This window comes from Haliotis cracherodii, unplaced genomic scaffold (assembly GCF_022045235.1).
Source record: "Haliotis cracherodii isolate W230 unplaced genomic scaffold, xgHalCrac1.p SCAF_14, whole genome shotgun sequence".
Classification (NCBI taxonomy): domain Eukaryota; kingdom Metazoa; phylum Mollusca; class Gastropoda; order Lepetellida; family Haliotidae; genus Haliotis; species Haliotis cracherodii.
The window spans coordinates 20191750-20212760 of NW_027266269.1; the positions used below are offsets into that span (position 1 = coordinate 20191750).

At 38.2% G+C, this 21011-nt stretch overlaps 1 pseudogene; it reads left to right on the forward strand.

Annotated features, from left to right (window-relative positions):
* The window catches only part of LOC139460268 (uncharacterized), a 152346-nt pseudogene that overhangs the window by 126515 nt on the left and 4820 nt on the right, over positions 1 to 21011 (forward strand).

Here is a 21011-nt window from a genome sequence, read left to right on the forward strand (position 1 = left end):
TACTACTACTTTTACTGAACACACACTTTGGTCAGGTAGACTGGTGTTGTTAATGGAATATTTGAGATTTCAACTTTCAAACCATACAATGTATCGAAATATGTATTTCCTTCTTGAAACCTCCCTTTTATTTCATTGTATTTAGTCACTATGGTGCGCGAAATACTTGTAACAAGGCAACATGAAAATTAAGAAATAACTATACGTCATTCAGGGAGTTATTCATGCGTTTTTTACAATTTCATATTTTCACAATGTTCTATTTCTAAAATGATACAATTCTGGAAAACAGGTTTAACCTTGTCGAGAGTCGTATTCTTAAGAGGCGAACAGTTTTATGCAACACTCAGATTACTTCCTGGTCTCGGGCGCGAGGCTCCAAATACACGTCCACAACACGCAAAGTGTTTGCCTAATCTCTCTGCGTTATGTTTTATGTTTCCCTCCACAACCCAACATTTTACGGTACATTATGTCCAGAGGTGCTTGCCCAAGTTAATAACACTTTCTTTAAACAGTATCTTAGCATGAGGTGCTTTATGCGTTGTGATCTATCCACAGAAAGGAACAACCCTCATCTATGTATAGGTCCGTGAATATAAGCAACAAAATAACGCGCAGTTTTTCAAGTTATTCATTTTCACATGCAAAGGTTTGTGAAGTGTTAATTTTGACAAACGCGGGAACGTATTACACAATTCTTGAAATGCTGTCACCCTTATCAAACAAAAGTTATAGTTGTATGATGCTTTTTCATAGGAAAAGTATACCAACGAAGGCTCAAGTTTAAGTTTAATATGTTGTTACACCGCTTAAGTGTTTGTTCCTTGAGTGTACGGGGTAAATGTTAAAATGTTTATGATGATAGAAGGAAACTTATATCCTCAATGTACGCTTTGCTACTGTAGTGTAGGTGCCGGGTTTCAATTTGCATGTCGTGTTTGCTGCGTGACTGGTGACAGCTATTTTATGTGTCACAGCTGTCCTGAATAGCATTTGTTTGTGTCACTCGACACAACATTCCAGTTGAACTCCCTCTGACATCCTTTCAAGTATGTGCCTTCCTATTCAAGATGCGCATTGCCGAAGTCGAAAAGTTGACAAGGAAGTAAGATAAGCGTCATCTACATAAGTATATAACACACATAAACATGTCATTTGAACTACCACCCAGAACAGGAGCTTATCGCATGGTTCTTCTGTTATAAACTGGAGTGAGTGAGTGAGTGAGTATGGTTTTACGCCGCTTTTAGCAATATTCCAGCAATATCACGGCGGGGGACACCAGAAATGGGCTTCACACATTGTACTAATGTCGGGAATCGAACCCGGGTCTTCGGCGTGACGAGCGAACGCTTTAACCACCTGGCTACCCGACCGCCCCGTCATAAACTGGAACATCAACTTAAAACATACATATTAGTGCTGTTAGTGCTATGAAGATGGAAGCAACTTTACATGAGCGGGAACAACATGTTTAATTGTTAGCTCATTTTATCAATAAACAAATATATGATAGTAAGATCCTTTGTTGCATATGCATGGTCATAAGGGTTTTTTTTAATATCGCAAGAATGATTATATCAATGACACAAGAATGATTATATCAATGACATACATTTCTCATGCATATATGCTTTGTATCGTGAATTAGTGAGTACCGACATGCGTGAGTGTGGTCTAATGTCGCTTTTCGCCATTTCACAGTGGGGGACACTAGAAATCGGTTTCATACATTGCATATTGACCACACATTTTTGTAAGAGGCGACTAACGGGGTCGGGTGGGCTTGTTCAGTGATTGCATGTCATCGTGTCCCAATTTCATAGAACGATGGTCAATCACTGATTTGTCTGGTCATGACTCGATTATTTATATACCGTCGTCATAAAGCTGGAATAGTGCTGAGTGCTGAGTTTGACACACAAGAAAAAGAAAAAGGATTTATGTTATGAAGGGAATTGTTCTGAAATAGCCCTCAAAACTCCCGAAAAATCTGGACAGTGTCAGCGGAGACTTCTCTTCATCTTTCGGTATATGTCACCTTCTATGTACACTTTTGTTTGGTATGCTTATTGTTTATATCCTAAACAGCCTCGTTAAAACCTGGGTTAGTGTTGGTTTTCAGCAGCCCATGCTTGTCACAAGAGGCGACTAACGTGACCGGGTGGTCAAGCTCACTGACATGAAGATAATTTCGGTATATGTCACCTTCAATGTGTCGTCCTATGAATGTAAAAACTGCATCTATAAGTACCTTTGTGCAGATATTTATATCATTATAACTTATATAATTATTAATTCCTGAAAATGGAAATGACATGTCATCTTAAAAGGTTTGAGCAGCAAGGTTAGCTGATTTGATGGATTCATTTTATGTTCACAAGCAATCTCAAAGTTGCACCGTTAAATGTTGATCAACCGGCTGTTTACGTGTTAAGTGGCTCTGTTTGGCTAATTGTGGCTGAATTTGCTTTCAGAATTCTTTGGACCAGCACATGGACGATGTTTCTGGTATATGTTCTACTACTTTCCTCTTTACCGGACTCCTCACAAGGTAGGTTCTTACAATGCGGATTCATACAGTTTGCACATCGGTGTTTTGATTCATACTTCAATTATCCGAAAACAATACACAGTCAATCATAAAGTAAAAGACATAATTATCAAGGCATCATATTGTGCCTAGGTGAGGAGTGTATGTTGTTCTTATAACTATGTCACAGATGTACAAATAGGTGATTGTTGGGAAACGTTAAACAAGAGACATGCTCAGATATTAGATACTCGCAGTCATTCTATTTGTTTCTACAGAAGATTGTCACTGTCAGAATGGATGCACGAATTTCCCTGGTTCTCCTTGCCCAGGAACAATGTGTCAACCAGACTGGTTTGGGAGTTACTGCCAAAAGCGTGAGTAAAAGTATAATATAAATGTTATAGCTGTATGCAGGTATCTAGTAAGCATAAAATATGCCATTGTTGTATCATGAAATACTGTGGAATAATATGCGTTATTATTGATATACATGTATACAAATTATGAATGGAACAAAATAGTAATTTATAGGCACCACATATTCAGGATATGGGTCGAATTTAATATTCAGTCAGCCACCAATTTACCGAGCAATGGTCACATGCAAATTCCAAACATGTCGTACAACTAGTTTAAAAACGAAAACTTCAGCAAATGTTGAAGTAGCCTTTTGCAAAGAAGGAAAAGAATGTCAACAATGATATTATTTACTTGGACGATGTAAAGAAAGTATGCTTTGTCTCCGTTTCAATTTTGAGCTATACCTTTTAATGCCCCTTTTGAAAATAAATGTTTCGAAGTTCAATTGTTCAATGTGTTCAGCATTCTAAGTGCGGGCTTTGCTAGATTGATAATGCTGCCGAGTACGAGTGTGTTTTAATATTTGATCTATTTTGTTAAAGGCAACATAGCACGTGGACAGTCGACACGGCAGAGTAGCGAATTGCAAGGATTTGGGGGTCCCTTTCCATCTGACAAAGCTGTCGATGGCGACACTAACCAAAGGTTTGATGATGGAAGTTGTACGCACACAGGCAACACGACGTCTACAGGAGAATGGTGGTGTGTTGACATTTATACCACATTTGAGATTAGACGGATGAGAATATATCTCCGTAGTGTCAGTGAGTCTGACATATGTTTAAGTAATATACATCCTGTTCATGAGGAAGGTGACATGCGTGTACCAATAGGAGTACCCACTCGTTGAGTCCTTAAGGCGTGGCAGGATCCTAAGCCTCCATCCCTGAATATTACACAATTGGTTGTTTTCTTAGGAGATTTCATGGTTTGTTGTTGAACACCCAGTAATCAATATTTAAGTTATATGACGTCAGTCTGTAAATAGTCTAGTGTCGACCAAACAATCCATTGACTGACATTAAGAGCATCGATCTCTGCAATTCGGATGCAACGGTATGCATCATGCAAGTGATACATTTCTTATGTATTCAAAGGAATGTCTTGCAAATATATCACATCACACTATTACTCACATCGTTCTACAGAGTGTGCTTGTTTTTTTTCAAAATTTAACTTGCTCAGACGGCATAGTTTGAAATTCAAAACATTTACAATTATCAACATCAAAAGGATAAATTCCAACAAGCATGTATGTCGCAACACATGCCAGCAGGACCTAATCGGGGTTACACATTATACCTATACACATCTTGTATCATCACATAATGTATGTTGTTCACTTAACGTGTGTAGTCACAGTTCAATCCATTGATTGACATAATGAGCATCGATTTACACAATTGGGATGCAATGACATGCACAAAGCAAGTCAGTGCGTCTGACCCTCGATCCTGTTAGTTGCCTTTTACGACAGGCATTGGTTGCTGAAGACCTATTTTCACCCGGATCTAACCCGGGTTTTGTAAGAGAAATTAAGTAGATGAACGCAGTCTGACCACACAGTCTGTGTACATACATATGGTATATGGTGAATTCGTATTCTTATACAATAATCAACACGAGAAGGATAAATTCCAACATGTGGAATTTATATATCAGCATATACATGTACCACGGGGCCTTATCAGGGCTACACATTATACCTATACACATCTTGTATCATCATATAACGTTTGTTGTTCACAGATACTGACCGCAACGTGGGCCTTCAGGTGAAGGTTGGTGAGCAGCTGTGTTACACATTGTCCGCAGACAACAGACAACAAACTGTTTTAAATATTACATGTGGCGAAGCTTTGACTGGTTCATCTGTAACAATAAGTGTCGATGGACCCTACCTGACATTATGTAAGGTGCAGATATTCCGTGAGTAGTCATGCTGACATGTTATTTTACTTATTAGCAATACATATCGTTATTTTATAGCATTAACTAAAAACATCGGAATATAAACACGAACATAGGGTACGATAACGAAAGTTGTCTTTTAATAATAACATTATAAATAACAGATAGAGGTTTAATGACAGTATTATATCGGGGTATAAAAGGACAGTTGCGAGAACAAAGAACGAGGCGAAGAAACCGTTCGATTTATCCCGATAAAGTTATGTCACACCTCCCCCATATATCTCAAAGCACAGCCAAATACGCGGTTTCCATGAGTAGCATATGGGCGTCTATAGTGAACAGTTCGCTCTTTTCACTTTCAGCTATTGGTCCAAAAGTCCACGGCCCAAGCGTCTGTGCACATGCAGCACAAACTTCACTGACGTATAAAGTGTATTAGTTGGAGTAAATAATCAGGATATACTTGTTCTATATGGGCCCCAAATGACAAACGCCTTTTGGATCAGATCCATTAGGTGTGTTCTCTGATTTGCATCTCATAGTATGTGTACTGGCAGATTGCAGCGATGGATGGTTTGGAGATGACTGTGACAAGCAGTGTCAGTGTCAAAATACAAATGAAGTATGTGACAAGGAGACTGGCAACTGTAGGGGTGGATGTGCTGCCGGGAAACATGGACCAGGGTGTCAGCAAGGTATGACAGAATGTGATATTAGGAAATCGCCCATATGGTAGATTTTCTCACTTAAAGTTGAGTATAAACGTAATTCTAAATTAATTTGTATTGAACACACATTGTTTGTACAGTAAAACGTTTTGTAAATTGTGATTTTTCAAATGACTATAGTGATACACAGCTGAGAAAATATAATGTCCTTGTATGTGTCTTGTGTATTGTAGAATGCAACGATGGTTGGTTTGGATCTGACTGTAACAAGCAGTGCCAGTGTCTAACTGCCTCTGAAGCGTGTAACAAAGAGACTGGCCACTGTAGTAGTGGATGCACTGCTGGGAAACAAGGTCCAGGATGCCAGCAAGGTTTGACAAAAGTTTGTTTGTACCAGCTGTTTATCTGTAACAGTCTGATCAAAAGAAATCCATTCACAAGCAGTGCAAACTGATGCCATAATAGCGAATTCTACACTAGGTAATCGTTAAAACATTAATTTCGCATTTAATGGCTTATGAAAATGTAGTCATCAATTCAAGTTTTCCTTCTTAAAACAGAGAGTATAAAGTCAAGACGTGTTTATCTACCTATTTCTACAGATTGTGGCCAACATCTTTATGGGGTCAACTGTTTCTTCAGGTGTGGTCAGTGTAGCGGGTCGTCTGACTGTAAGAAGGATGATGGAACCTGCACACAAGGATGCCAAATGGGTTACAGTCCCCCTTTGTGTACAAGTGAGACGTTTACTTTAAACTGCGTTCAATACGCCTAGTACTACAAGTTATGTCCTCAGAAACAAATTGTATCTTTATTTAGGATAGCTCGGGACAAGGGACGTTGATCTCGTTTCAGATTGTAGTAGGCATGTATTCAAAAGTAAATGTGTCAGACTGGATAGACATGGTGATTATTTATTTCTTGGACTTTCTGGAAATGGATGCTTCTGATTTTTCAAGATTTTGCGAACACTCGAAGATTGCAGATTTTTGCTAATTGGAACCCAGGACTATTTCATCACTTAATGTGAATCCATGTGTACAATATATCATCAGTGTCCACACGACGGTTCTTATAACATGATTAATTGGTATATTTAACACTGACATTTCGAAATTTGACACATCAGTGAGAAAACTAATGTCCGATGCTATTCCCTATTTCGACTTGTACCATATATACCCTGGGTTTTTTTCAGGTGAACAAATGACTTGCTTATACTTGATTTTTTTTTTACGGGCGCAACCAGTGGGGCAGGATATGTTCACCTTTTCACGAACACGTGTTATCATCACTATTTCTTAGTGATTCATAAAACACATGCGCATGATATAGTCGGAATCGTACACGATTGTGGAAAGGGCATCGTCGCTTTTATTTAAACTCTTCGCCTTCATGTATGAATGTTCTCAGAAGTGTTCCAAAAATGAGGAGTATTTTTTATGAAATGTACATGCCGGTATAAAACAATACTCAGTTTTATATAGCTCAGACAATATTCAGTCTCGATTATCTGCATACACAGATTATACCGTCTTAGAGCACAGCAAAGTACGTGAGTTTCATGAATAGCATATGTGATCCTTTACTGAAGAACTCGGGCAAATGACACTTCTCACTCTCAACTATTAGCCCACAAGTCCACATAGTACAGCCTATAAGCGTCTATCCTGAAGAACTGTATCAGTTGGAGTATATAATCGGGATATAATTGTACTACAGGTGACCAAAATGACAAACATTTATTGGATCAGTTTCTTTAGCTGTTCTCTGATTTGCATCCCATATTATATGTATTGTAGAATGCAGAGACGGTTGGTTTGGCTCTGACTGTGACAAGCAGTGTCAATGTCTAAGTGCAACTGAAGTATGTAACAAGGAGACTGGCTTCTGTCGTAGTGGTTGTACAGCCGGGAAACAAGGACTGGGGTGTCATCAAGGTATTAAACGTGTGGTGTTTACATGCAGTACCAATTGTTAAACTGTAACCATCTGATGATAAGACATTTACGTGAGGAATATTTTACGTGAAGTCATAAACTAAGTCATTGTTCAAAAGATAATTTGGTACTTTTGTTGTAATTTGGTGTTTCATGTGAACGTCGTTATCAATTCAAGATTTCCTTCTAAAACACAGAATAAAACATGAAGAAGTGTTGATATATCCCTATCCATACAGATTGTGGCCAACATCATTATGGGGTCAACTGTTCCTCCACTTGTGGTCAGTGTAGCGGGTGGTCCGACTGTAAGAAGGATGATGGAACCTGCACACAAGGATGTCAACAGGGTTACAGTCCTCCTTTGTGTAGAAGTGAGACGTTATTTTATATACATTCGGTATAATACAATGGACTCTGCTTTTAGCTGAAATTTGTTATGATTGTGTAGTGAGTGAGTGAGTTAAAGTTTAACGTCACATCGGCAATATTTCAGCCATATGGTGACGAGACGTTATGATTGTGGAATAGATTTTGTCGCTTCTATTCACAACGTTTGGAATGCCCGGTGTCTTCTGTCACAATGTGGGTTTAAATAAGATGTGTAACACCTAGCTCGTGTCACACTTACTATAACTTTATAAGATCCGTCAGTGTTGTATTTTGATAAATATCTATCTCTATTTAGGGCTCCTGTAAAACATTATGGTGATGATCTCTAAGGCTATGACATTTCGACAATTCATTTCAACAGCTATTATGCATGTTTATCATTTAACTAAAGTATTTATCCATGACATCAGCTTATGACATAAAAACATGTATGTCATACCCCAATGACATAAGTATGCAAATTAGATATGCAAATTAGATAGCCGGAAGTGGGACTTTTTTCGCCAGGGCACGTGAGTAGGTGTTTACAAACAACATGGATACCTTTGATGTTGGAGACAATGTTGGAGACAATGTCAAAGGGGAAGTGCTACAGTGGTATCCGTGTTGACAAATGGATATTACAGGTTACAGGTTGATGGTACCGAATTTAAATTTGACTGTGATGAAGGCAGATTATCAAAACTTCCCTGTGGCCAAAGTTTCATCATCGAAACGCCTTCGTCGAGCACGACGAAGCAGACGACGAACACAAAGCCGAAAGATGCCCAAGGAAGGTTTGTGGCTGTTGAGGACGGCATGATCGACGGTGTGATCCTAGACAATCAAAACAAAAATACAGCCAAGAAAACTTTGTACGATTTGAAACTGTTCGATAACTTTCTAAAAATCCAAAGTCATCTTTAGAATTTTCACGGGAAGTATTAAAGGGGAGAAAAATTGAACTAAAGAAAGAAGGGCGTGGCAACTCACCAAGGAGAGCCGAACCGATTGGTGATGAAGAGATCGAGTCCCTGTGGCAGTCCGGATCCATTGGAATTAGTAATCCAATGAGCATAATATACTTTGTTGCTAATTTGCTAATGTTGCTGATCCCTCTCAGTGCCCTCTGCAGGTGTATAAGTTGTATGCCTCCACGCGTCCACTCGACTTCTGTCGAGATGACGATCCCTTTTACATCGGCACACACACTTTAGGTATGCCTAAACCTGGCGATCAGTGGTTTATCCGCTATCGTATTGGGAAAAACAAACTCTCCTCTCTCATGAAAAACATGTGCGATGCCGCCAGTCTCCAAACATCGAGGGGCGGTCGGGTAGCCTAGTGGTTAAAGCGTTCGCTCGTCACGCTGAAGACCCGGGTTCGATTCCCGACATTAGTACAATGTGTGAAGCCCATTTCTGGTGTCCCCGCCGTGATATTGCTGGAATATTGCTAGAAGCGGCGTAAAACCAAACTCACTCACTCACTCCAAACATCGAAACGACTCACAAATCACTCTGCGCGCAAACACCTTGTGCAAAAGTTGAATGACAATAATGTTCCGCCAAATCAAATAATGCAGATAACTGGCCACAAAAACATCCATTCTGTGAACAATTACTGCCATATTAATCCTGACCAGCACAAGCAAATATCCAACATCATTTCACGAAACACTCCATCCCACACTGTGACATCTCAGCTTGTTGATGAAACTCCCGTCATGCAGAGCGGCCCCTCGCGTAATGTCCAAATCGACAGTAGACAACACAGTCAGCGGTCTCAAATAATTAATGTTTCTGGTGGTGTTAACACTATGTTTGCTGGCAACATTACTGGTGGAAACATAACGAATAATGTCGTTAAACCCCCAAGCCCGGTCCCAGTCAAAAGACGCCAGATTGTCATCGAAAGCGATAGTGACACCGACTAATGCATTTACTCTGACCTCTCAGCGGCGAGACTTTCTTCAAGTGAGAGAGCGGTTTGATTTGAAACTTTATGTTATAAGTGAAGTTACACCAGAGATATTAACAGATTACACATAATCGTTGTTATTACCGTTATTAAAGTTTCAATTATTCTGCAAAAGTCTGTTCAAGTATTTTGTTTAAAATAATCCGAGGAACTTTTTTCTCAGCGAAGGAATATGCCATAAAGGAGTTAAGAGGTTGTTTATTTTGGTTTACACAGCTATGGAAAACATGTATCACTACGTACGATCTATACGTAAGATTTCGACAAGTTGCTGAAGTTATTGTTAATGCAATTATTCCTTAATAGGGAAGCAAAAATGTGAAAATGATAAATATAATTCATCACTCGTGTTTTTTAATATGGGAAATATCAACCTCGTCCTGTTAATCGGTGTTTGCCTCGCCAAAGGCTCGGCAAATACCGATTAACTAAGACTCGGTCGATATTTCCCATATTAAACAACACGTGATGAATCCTCTATGTAAATGTATTTGGTAGCTGCTTAACGCTGTAGAGAAATATTTGACATTCTGTTTAAAGTCGAACTGCATAGATCTCAATGGGTAATGGTGTCATTAAGTGGAAGATCATATAAGGATAAACTTTCCTTTCTATTTTCAAATTCCAAATCGCACTGCGTAGCGATGTATTTTCATTAACCTATTTTTTTTATCACCGGAATGGAAGTGATGTCATTTGAACGGAATTACGTATAAGTAGTGAGAATAGTTTTCTCCAATGTAATCTTCTTTGTCGAAATGAAATCATGTGCGAAACGTAGCAGGTTTAAACAGCGGGATCGAGAGTGATGTTAAAAAATTTGGACACAATTTCTACCCCTGATTGTTATGGATGCATGTGTGTACAAGAGGTCCCGAAAATATTTCTTGACATATGGTGAATTAGAACTGTATAAGTGAATTTTGTAAAAAATGGGGACTGTCTCTAAATATGAACAAATCAAAGTTAATCGTTTTTAGAAATGGTGGACGTTTAAGGAACTATGAAAATTGGACTTACAGAGAAGAAAAGATAGAGACTGTTTCATCTTATAAATATTTGGGACTATTTTTCACTCCTAAATTGCTATGGACAAAAGCAACGGCAACACTTGCACAACAAGCAGAAAAAGTATGTCATTATATTTATAAAATAAACTATCTATGTGGAGGATTACCAATCACTACTGCAATCAAGATGTTCGAATCCATGGTTTTACCAATATTAACATATGGCTCTGAAGTTTGGGGGTTCCAATACTACGAAACTATAGAGATGGTACAGACTAAATATTACAAACGGATTCTTAACCTACCAAATAATGCAAGCAATGACGCTGTTCTTGGTGAAACTGGAAGACAACGATTATATGTGTATTATATTAGTAAATGTATTAAATACTGGACAAAATTAATCTCTATGAACACTGGTCGTCTACCGAAGCAAACGTATTTAATGATGTACAAATTAGATGAAGCTGGCCGTATATCCTGGGCAACATATATAAAAAACATTCTTTTCAAGTATCGATTTGGCTACGCCTGGATAATTCAAGATGTTGGAGATCCGCAAATATTCATTTCACAATTCAAACAACGTATCGTGGACTGTGGTCAACAGCGTTGGATTGAAAACCTATCTCAAAAATCAAAACTTAAAACATATTTAACTTTCAAATCTGTATTAACAATAGAAATGTACCTCCAGGAAGTAAACAATGAATATCATTTCCTTCTTATTTGTACTTCATATTCAACATTACGTTTACATTTTATTGATACATATTTTCACACTAATCCATCATATGAAAATTTTGTAAATCTTATGTCTTCTAAATGTAAATACACTATTACACAACTTGCTAAATATATCTACCGCGCTTTTAGATTTCGCGAGTCACTCACAATTCACTGATATATTTTTTATGTATGATATTCCTTTCATGTATTTATGCATACACTATATTGATATAATGTATGTTCTATGGGCCTATGGCCTGAAACTTGGAGGAAATAAACTCTACTTATCTCAATATGTTGTATATCTCTTCAAAACGTATCTAGATTTGATTTTATTTCAGAGAAATGCATGTACACCACAATTGTCTTAACAGCTTATAACAGTGTCTTTTGGAACACTGTTGAGATGATGTTTTTACTGAAAAAGTCGTATAAGATGTCCAAGTAGCTTTCAAAATATATCAAGAAGGCAATGGAAATCTACATCAGCCAAGCAACTGCGAGAAGAAGCGATTACAACAAGGGAAATTTTACAGTTGAAGTTATACCCTTTCAGTTCCAAGAGCAAGACTGCACATTGATCTGTACATCTCTATACGTGAATCAGTCCATACTTCATTCCACCTTTTATACATGTGACTTGTTACAAAACAATCTCACCATGAACGATTTTAATCTGACATTCAACTTATAATCCAAACATTGTCTTATGATACGTATTTTGTTGATAAAATATGTTGCATTTTGTCATTTAAGCTGTTTAAAAAATAAACACATCATGCGATGTGGTAATTTCATCCTTTCAAGGCAAGGCTTTAAGATAATCTTCGTCCATTCAGTGTGTGCAGTTCACTTCTATGGACCGCCCTGCCAAGGATGTGGACACTGTAAGGACGATTCCCAATGTTCTGTGCTAAATGGGACATGTTTGACTGGCTGTAAACCTGGATATGAACCTCCACTGTGTAACACAGGTAACATATCTTATTTCATCTGGAGTCAATATAGAAAAAAGTAGTGATTAGGTTATACATGGAAATAAATATGTTATATTGGCATCACAATGTCAGTTCCAATTTGTACTAATTGATACACAGCATTATGGTTTGCTGTAGGTTTGTGATAAACGTTAAACATAATAAGATCCCTCCTACACAGTAATAATTATTCTCCTTTCTGCATTTTATATGGTTATTCTATTCCATTTTAAAAGAGTGTCCAGACACATTGTATGGAGTGAACTGTTCGTTAAGTTGTGGCCAGTGTCGTACGTCAACAACTTGTCACCATGTGAATGGAAGCTGCCTTGAAGGGTGCAGCAATGGTTTCAAAGAACCTTTGTGTAAAGGTAATAATATAGCAACATTATCTCAAATAAATGACAAATGTGTAAATTACGTTTGTTATCATGTTGTACAGACACTCAAATGGAAAATAAGAAGTACATGTTTATATCTTAAATAAAGAAAAACTCGATCATCCATCAATCTATCCTACTCAGCAGCACTGAACTTTATCCTGAAGCCTTGCTTGATGGTGATTTTACCGGATGGCCCACCGATGGGGCATGAAACGCTATATATAGAGCTTCATAAGCACATGCTAAGAAATAGTGGGAATCGTACAATGGACAGCGATTTCTCATGATTATTGCAAAAGTATTGTCACTTATATTTGAGTAATGACACAATTCCTTGAGTGCAAAATAATACTTTCTAGCAGCACAATATATACGTTTCTATTGTGTTAACAACTGTCAAAGACCAGATACGTTCCACAAAAAAGCCACGATAGTGTAACAAACAAATCTAAAGCGTCAGTGGAAAAGAATAACCAGTCTTTATTGTCCGCCGAAACGGATTCCATTTGGCGTCAATGGCAAAATAGCTGTGAATATTATACGAATGGACCAGTGAAACTCAGTGTGTTTACAGGGATATTGCTCAATGCCGATAATATATAGTAATAGACTAAATACCCGAGATCCTGCTTAATACCAATATTCATGCAGATTATCTTAATCACACTTTAGTAGATATGGAATTAATTCCACACAAAATTTTATATCATTTGAATTAAAAATAACTGCTTGCTGACTGACATTGAATGTGACCTGTGTCATTAAATCTCTCAGAACATCTGGTTTCAGAAAGTGTGTCCCTCACAATATCCCACCTTTAGAATGTGCGCCATTAAGCCTCTCACAACATCTACTTTCAGAATGTAGGTCATTAAGCCTTTGTCAATATCTGCTTTCAGAATGTGCGTCATCAAACCTCTCACAATATATGATTTCAGAATGTGCGTCATTAAGCCTCTTACAACATCTACTTTTAGAATGTGCGTCATTACACATGTCACAGCATCTACTTTTAGATTTTGCGTCATTTAGCCTCTCACAACATCTGCTTTAAGAATGTGCGTCATTAAGCTTCTTACACCAACTACTTTCAGAATGTAGGCCATTGAACCTTTCACAATATGTTCTTTCAGAATGTGCATCATAAAGCCTCTCACAACATCTGCTTTCAGAATGTGCGTCATTTAGCCTCTCACATCATATACTTTCAGAATGTGCGTCATTAAGCTTCTAACAGCATCTGCTTTAAGAATGTGCGTCATTAAGCCTATCACAATATCTTCTTTCAGAATGTGCGTCATTAAACCTGACGCAACATCTGCTTTCAGAATGTGCGTCATTAAGCCTCTCACATCATATACTTTCAGAATGTGCGTCATTAAACCTCTCACAATAGCTGCTTTCAGAATGTGCGTCATTAAGCCTCTAACAATATCTGCTTTCAGAATGTGCGTCATTAAGCCTGTCACATATATACTTTCAGAATGTGCTGATGGTTATTATGATACCAACTGTACTGCTTGTGGTCAATGCAAGGGAGGCAACTGCAACTCACAAGATGGAGAGTGCCTTGATGGATGTCAGCCTGGCTATGAAGCTCCATTATGTCAACAAGGTTAGCCATGGCCAATAGTTAAACAATTGAGGAGAAGGGGGGGGGGGGGTCATCTTCCAAAAATGCTCCGTTACATGTACACTCTCTAAGAAGGGTTACGACCAAATCGTGCAGGTATTGTATAAGGATTGACTTCAAATATTTTAAGAATACCTTGCACAATCAATAAGCAATTTATACATACATAATTGTACCAGTGTCAGCCAGTAAACAAACAGGAATACTGAATGATGGTATGAAGTAAAACTGATTCCCTAACAGTTTCATAAAAAAATCAGCCTTCACATTTTCATGGATATTGAGTGTGTCAACAACACCTATGGAGAAAACTGCCAATATCCCTGTGGCAATTGTCTTAATGGGACGTGTCAGCCCTCCAATGGCTCATGCATACTTGGGTTCGAAAAAGGTTACAAGGGTGATTCCTGCAAACGTGAGTAGATCAACAGCTTTAGGTATTTAACAAGTTTCCTCTCTTTTATTCTAGACGTTAATAAAGACATTTGATATTATTTATTTGCGACCGTTAGAAAATGTTTTGGAATATCAATACGTCTTTAATTAGTGCCAATATCTTTCCTAGTTTACCCCGAAATAAAATAGTCAAATTTAATCGCACGTTACAACTTAATAACTCACTCATGAACCAAAGCATGAAACTGTTTTTGACTTTTTAATATTATAGTGTCTACAAGCTCTCAAAGGGGCGAGGGTTCCATGGCCAGTTCTACCGTTCGGGCAATAAGTTGGGGGGCAGTAGCTGTACTAGTGGCAGTGACCCTTGTAGTCCTGTTGGTCGTCATCAAGAGGTATGTGTCATACTTATAATATTGTTTTGTAACATCTTATATTTATGAAAGATGTGGTTGAATCCACAACAGAGTAGGTCCCAAGTACCTATGGCAGCATACAATGTGGATAGGCATGAATCCGAACATCTTACCTTCAGTCACCCGCTTGCCAGACTCAATGTTGTACAGTTTGTAACGTATAGCCGGAATATTGCTAACTTTGACGTCAAGCAATATTCAGTCACACAACCACTGAAACATATATGGAAGGTTTTACTTGAATATACACAACGGAACACACTATGACAAAATAAACATTATGAAAGTTGTTTGGCATTGCACATTGTACCACACTTCTAACAGACGTGTATGCAATGAGTATTAGTTCTACGGAAACTACCATTAATTGTACTAACATGTACATACACATTAAAACAGAGGATGGTTTATGTTCCAGAAGACGTAATATGAAGTCTCAACAAGAGGAAAATACAATTTCTCTAGGTAAAGTAAAAGGTGTGTCCTAACATGTTAGTACTACGTTATGAACTATTATTCTCGTTTTAGAATTTTCCCTTTTTTTTCGCAAATCAGGAACCACAATTTGCTCGCACTGATGATCATGCTATGCTTTATCTCTGTCTATATCAGGAGTACCTAACACCGAATGTGATAGAAATAATTACGATTTAAGAGTGTCAACGTCCATTGCTGACATGTACACATTTTCATTACAACCATGACACATAGGGTATAAGTACCAATACATAGTCAATACATCAGACACCCAGAGGTGTAAGGGCATCTACCTGAAAAGAACAAGATGTTGCATCAATATCTGACTGCTCTTGTTTAAGGTGAGAAGGACACTCCTGCTGTAGGGACATCTGCGCCACCTGATAAGCCTGAGAAGAAACCAAAGCCTCCTGCAGACAACGTGTACGAGAACTCGGAGCCATACTACAACGTCGTCCCAGCTCCTGTGTCCCTGGACAGACTCAAGCAGTACGTCAGGGACAGAGTGACGGGCGTGGGATTCGAACACGAGTACAAGGTAGGGCGTGGTAAAATTTGATAAATACAACTGTAATCTAAAGTAAAGATATGTTCATTCGTTTCGCAAAGGAGTGGTGTTATAATGGCGTTATTCATTTGTTATAACAGAGGAAAGTATGTAAATCCCTAATTTTTTCGCCAATCGAAATCTTACGATACCTTAAGGGTTACCTTCATGTTTTGTATATGACATGATCAACATGAACATTATCAGTATGGTACAAAATGATGCAGTTCTTCCAAGACGTAAAAACTGCGAACACCTGGTGTCATAACTGATTATCAGTGATCCATTCACACAGTTTCCACAGCTGTTTTGCCCTTTACGCCAAATAGAATCTGTCTCGGATGAAAATCAAGACTAGTTATTGCATTGATGTTTTATATTTTCAGCTACTCCTTTACGGAATACATGGAGCTCATGTCGAAGGGAGAAAACCTGAAAACAAAAAGAGGAACCGTTTCTTGGAACTATTTCCATGTAAGTTTTAGTGAAATAATAATGTATATAAAAGAGCATATTATTGGCGTACATGTACATTTTTGGGGTATTGTTTTGTAATGAATCGTGTGTGCTGCAATCTACTGGTTAATGAAACCAATAACTAAATAGGATTTTAACCCTGTTTGAAAACTTGCTCTATTTCATACGTCACATGCTGACTTACACCCTCAAATCTGAAAAGAAAACGATCATCAGATCCGTATTTGTCATATTTGCACTTCCAGGTATATTTACTTTTACTCTGTTCTAAAGAAGATATCATATATATGTCCTGCTACATAGGTAAATGTCACAGTCATGTGTAAATCAAAGTTTCAGGATTTCAGCTTATACGTTCGGGGTGATTTATATATGATTGGTAGAATAAACATATTGACTGGCCTCATATTCATATTTGCCTCATGCAGCGAACAGGAATGTTCATTTTGAACATGCTGATTTTGCTATACAAAATGAATTTATTATTCAATTCCCTTGATGATGTGACACTAGTATTCTAAATAGCGTCTCTATTAAAAACATGTTTATTCAGTAGATATCATCGTGTGTGTGTTTCGTCACATGAAAACATATCCGAATTTCTCATCTGAACAGATGACGACAGTCGCGTTGTTCTGATGCCAGATGGTGATGCTACATGGGACTATATCCACGCCAGCTACATAACTGTAAGCCACACTTAATCAAATGGTTAGCTATTCCCGTATGTATATTATTCAAAACTGCCCCTTGCAAATAAATGAGTGAGCGAAAAGTAATTTTGTATAATGTGTTTGTCATCTGTAACTGCACAATACGTGTGTTTGTTTCAGGGCTACTCCGAATCCAGTGTGTTCATTGCTGCACAAGGTATATGTCTTGAACGTTATTATATGTTTTGTACATAGATGACTGATTCCTCTGTAACACATATACAAAACTATTGCTGTATCATTTCCTTCATTGCAAGCCTACAAAGTGGATCTTTGAACGGTTTTGTTTACATACATGATTTTCGATGACTTCCTCTGTTTATTTGTTTATTTCTTTGTTGTTTAACGCCACACCCAACAATATTCCAGCTATATGACGGCTGTCTTTAAATGATCGAGTGTGGAACAGATAATCCAGTGATTGACATCATGAGCATCGAACCAATTTGGATATGATGACATGCATTCCGCATCACACTACCAGATTCATACCTTTCTTCACTACTCATGGACACACACTATTTTCAAAACTAAAGGTTGAAGTAATCTCATGGTCGTGGTATTATATTCCAGGACCAAACCCTGTGACTGTGAACGATTTCTGGAGGATGGTGTGGCAGGAACACGTCTCGATAATCATCATGCTAACTAGAGTCATGGAACTAAACAGGGTAAGCTGAACTGAAGAGTAAAGAGATTACATGAACACATTCCTCTTGTAATAATCTATGATGGCAACAAACCTCTGTATCCCTTTGCATTCCCTCGAGCAACCTTGATATAACTGAGAGGGGTTGAGAGCCGTCTAAAATTAGAATCAGAGGCGCATGATTGACTTTTTCAGATATTAATTATATTACCTATATATTAAGTGTTAAAACATTACATTTTGCGGTCAAGGATGTACATAACCATCCACTTTCTTTACAGAAAAAGTGCGAACAATACTGGCCTGACGAGAAAGAACAGAAGATGTGTGGTCGCATTGTTATCAAGCCACTGTTGGCCACAGTCAGGGCGGACTTTACCATCCGAAAATACAGTGTTCACCATTCTACGAAAGTAGGTCCTTTGGTCCTGCGCGATACTGAAGCACATGTTGCACATAGGGTGTCTCCTGAGGCATGTGACTTTGTTCGAAATATGCCTCTGTTTACCAAGCTGTGAATGGGTACCCGGTAGGATGAAATGGTAATGCGACACTCACTGTTAACCATCTAGCCCCCAACAGGAAGCGTTGTTCATCCTCCCCAGGGAACTGTGAAATGCTGTGATCTGAGTAATAACAGTGTAGCGCTTTGAGCATAAATGTGTTGAAATATAGTGCAATATAAGTGGTACTTTATGATATTTACTATATAGTCGGAATCATACTCTGCTTTTAGCAGATATGTCTTGTGGCTATTAAAAAGGGGTTTGTCGCTTTTATCATTATTATCAGTAATACTGAAATACTCTTATTTTAAGGAAATTGGAGTTGTGCAATATGTTGTTATCGGAACTGACACTTCCTCCGTTCCATATGAGTGAGTGAGTGAGTATGGTTTTACACCGCAATATTAGCAATATTCCGGCAATATCAGGGCAGGGTACATCAGAATCCGGGTCTTTGGCATGACGAGCGAACGTTTTAACCACTAGGGTACCCGACCGCCCCCATTCTATATGAGACATGTAGATCTGTTTCATTTGAGATGCTATTTCTAGCCCTCTGACAAAAGGACAGTGACGCAGCTTCACTTCACGTCTTGGCCTGACCATGATGTTCCTTCAGCCCCGGCTCTGGTCGATTTCTGGAAGCAGTACAGGAGTCTGACGTCATCAGAGGAGGACATTACCGGACCTGTTCTAGTTCACTGCAGGTATGTTGCCTGTGACATTTCCAAAATACGATTTCGCTTTCAAATAGAAACAAAATACCTCTACCAATTCAAGTGGCAGCGTTTGAATACCTGCACAGTGATACCCGTTTCCAGAGGATGTCTAAAGACCCTTTATCGTACCTTCATATGTATACCCAGCATATACAGCATACCCAGTGATATAAAGTCGGATACACTGATCCTTTCACTTTTACATATTCTTTTTACCTATATCATGTTATCCTCATTTTAAAGATTTTCCCTTATTTTGACAGCAAAACTGCAGGATTCATATCAAACCATGCTTAATATAAGATGGAATGTGTGTAGGCATTTTCATTTTTTTCTACAATATACTGTGCCTCAGTTTCCTGTACTATAATAATATCGTATTACTGCATTATTGCCATGTAAACGTGGGAAACGTATCTGCAAGAACGTAATGAGAAATAGAGGATAGGGGTAGGTTAAGACGTTTCTCTAATATGTGATCCCTTATCATCACCGTATTTGCGATCTCCGAGTACTCGACCTTCATATATAATTCCTGGTAATTTATCTCCATATCACCTACTGTTTATCTGATCTCCAAATGACTCACCTGCATATCTGGCAACGTATTTTTTCATGGCTTCAGCGCTGGCGTTGGACGTACGGGGACGTTCATTGCGCTCGACAACCTCTTTCACGAAACCGAGTCTCTGAACAAAGTGAACGTGTTCTCGTGTGTGTCCAAGATGAGAGAGGCTAGGATGAACATGGTGCAGACTGTGGTAAGTCCAAACTTTAAAAAGGCTAAACATGATTGTTTGGTAGCATTATGACAAGTATGTTACTTTTTCAGTTATATATGATAACCACATAACTCACATTGAAAGAGACTACATTCTAATGACGACATTTTTTATAAACACTTTTTGCATGTTTCCAGGAGCAGTACCGCTTTGTTCATGATGTTCTCCTTGAAGCTCTTGGGAGCAGGGGGACTTTTTATACCTCTGCTGAATTTGAGAAAACAATTGGAAGTGGTTTGACATATACCAGACATGAAGAGGCGGAGATGAGCAGGCAGTATCAGGTACAACTAATGGGCCACGAAATAGCTACACAAAAACAATGCTTCGTTATTATGTTGTTGGAAGGGGGCTTTGCAAAGTGGATAAAATGCTCACACGTCACCGTTCTGTGATATTGCTGGACTCTTGGTAAAAGTGGTGTAAAACATACTCTCTCACTAACTGTTTTGACTGGACCAGTAACATTTGCGTAAATAATCTAACCAGCTTGAATGTGATGACGGAAATGACTGAAGGATTTAAATTTTTATTTATTTATGTCACGTTTTGGTACAGATGCTTGTATCAAACACGTAGGTAGGACATAGTTATATACCTAAGGTTACATATACACAGAGACTAACAACATCATGTTACAACAGTGATGTTATGTGATTCTATGTGATGTAGTCAAGGTAAGCCGATGCAATGAATACCCTGCTGTCTAATAATGTCAGTACTATTAAAGCTAATCCTGGTGCTTCAGCTTCTAAAATCACTATATATGTATATATGTTTATTAAATGTCTTGGATTACATGTATACTGTCTATATATGTTTTC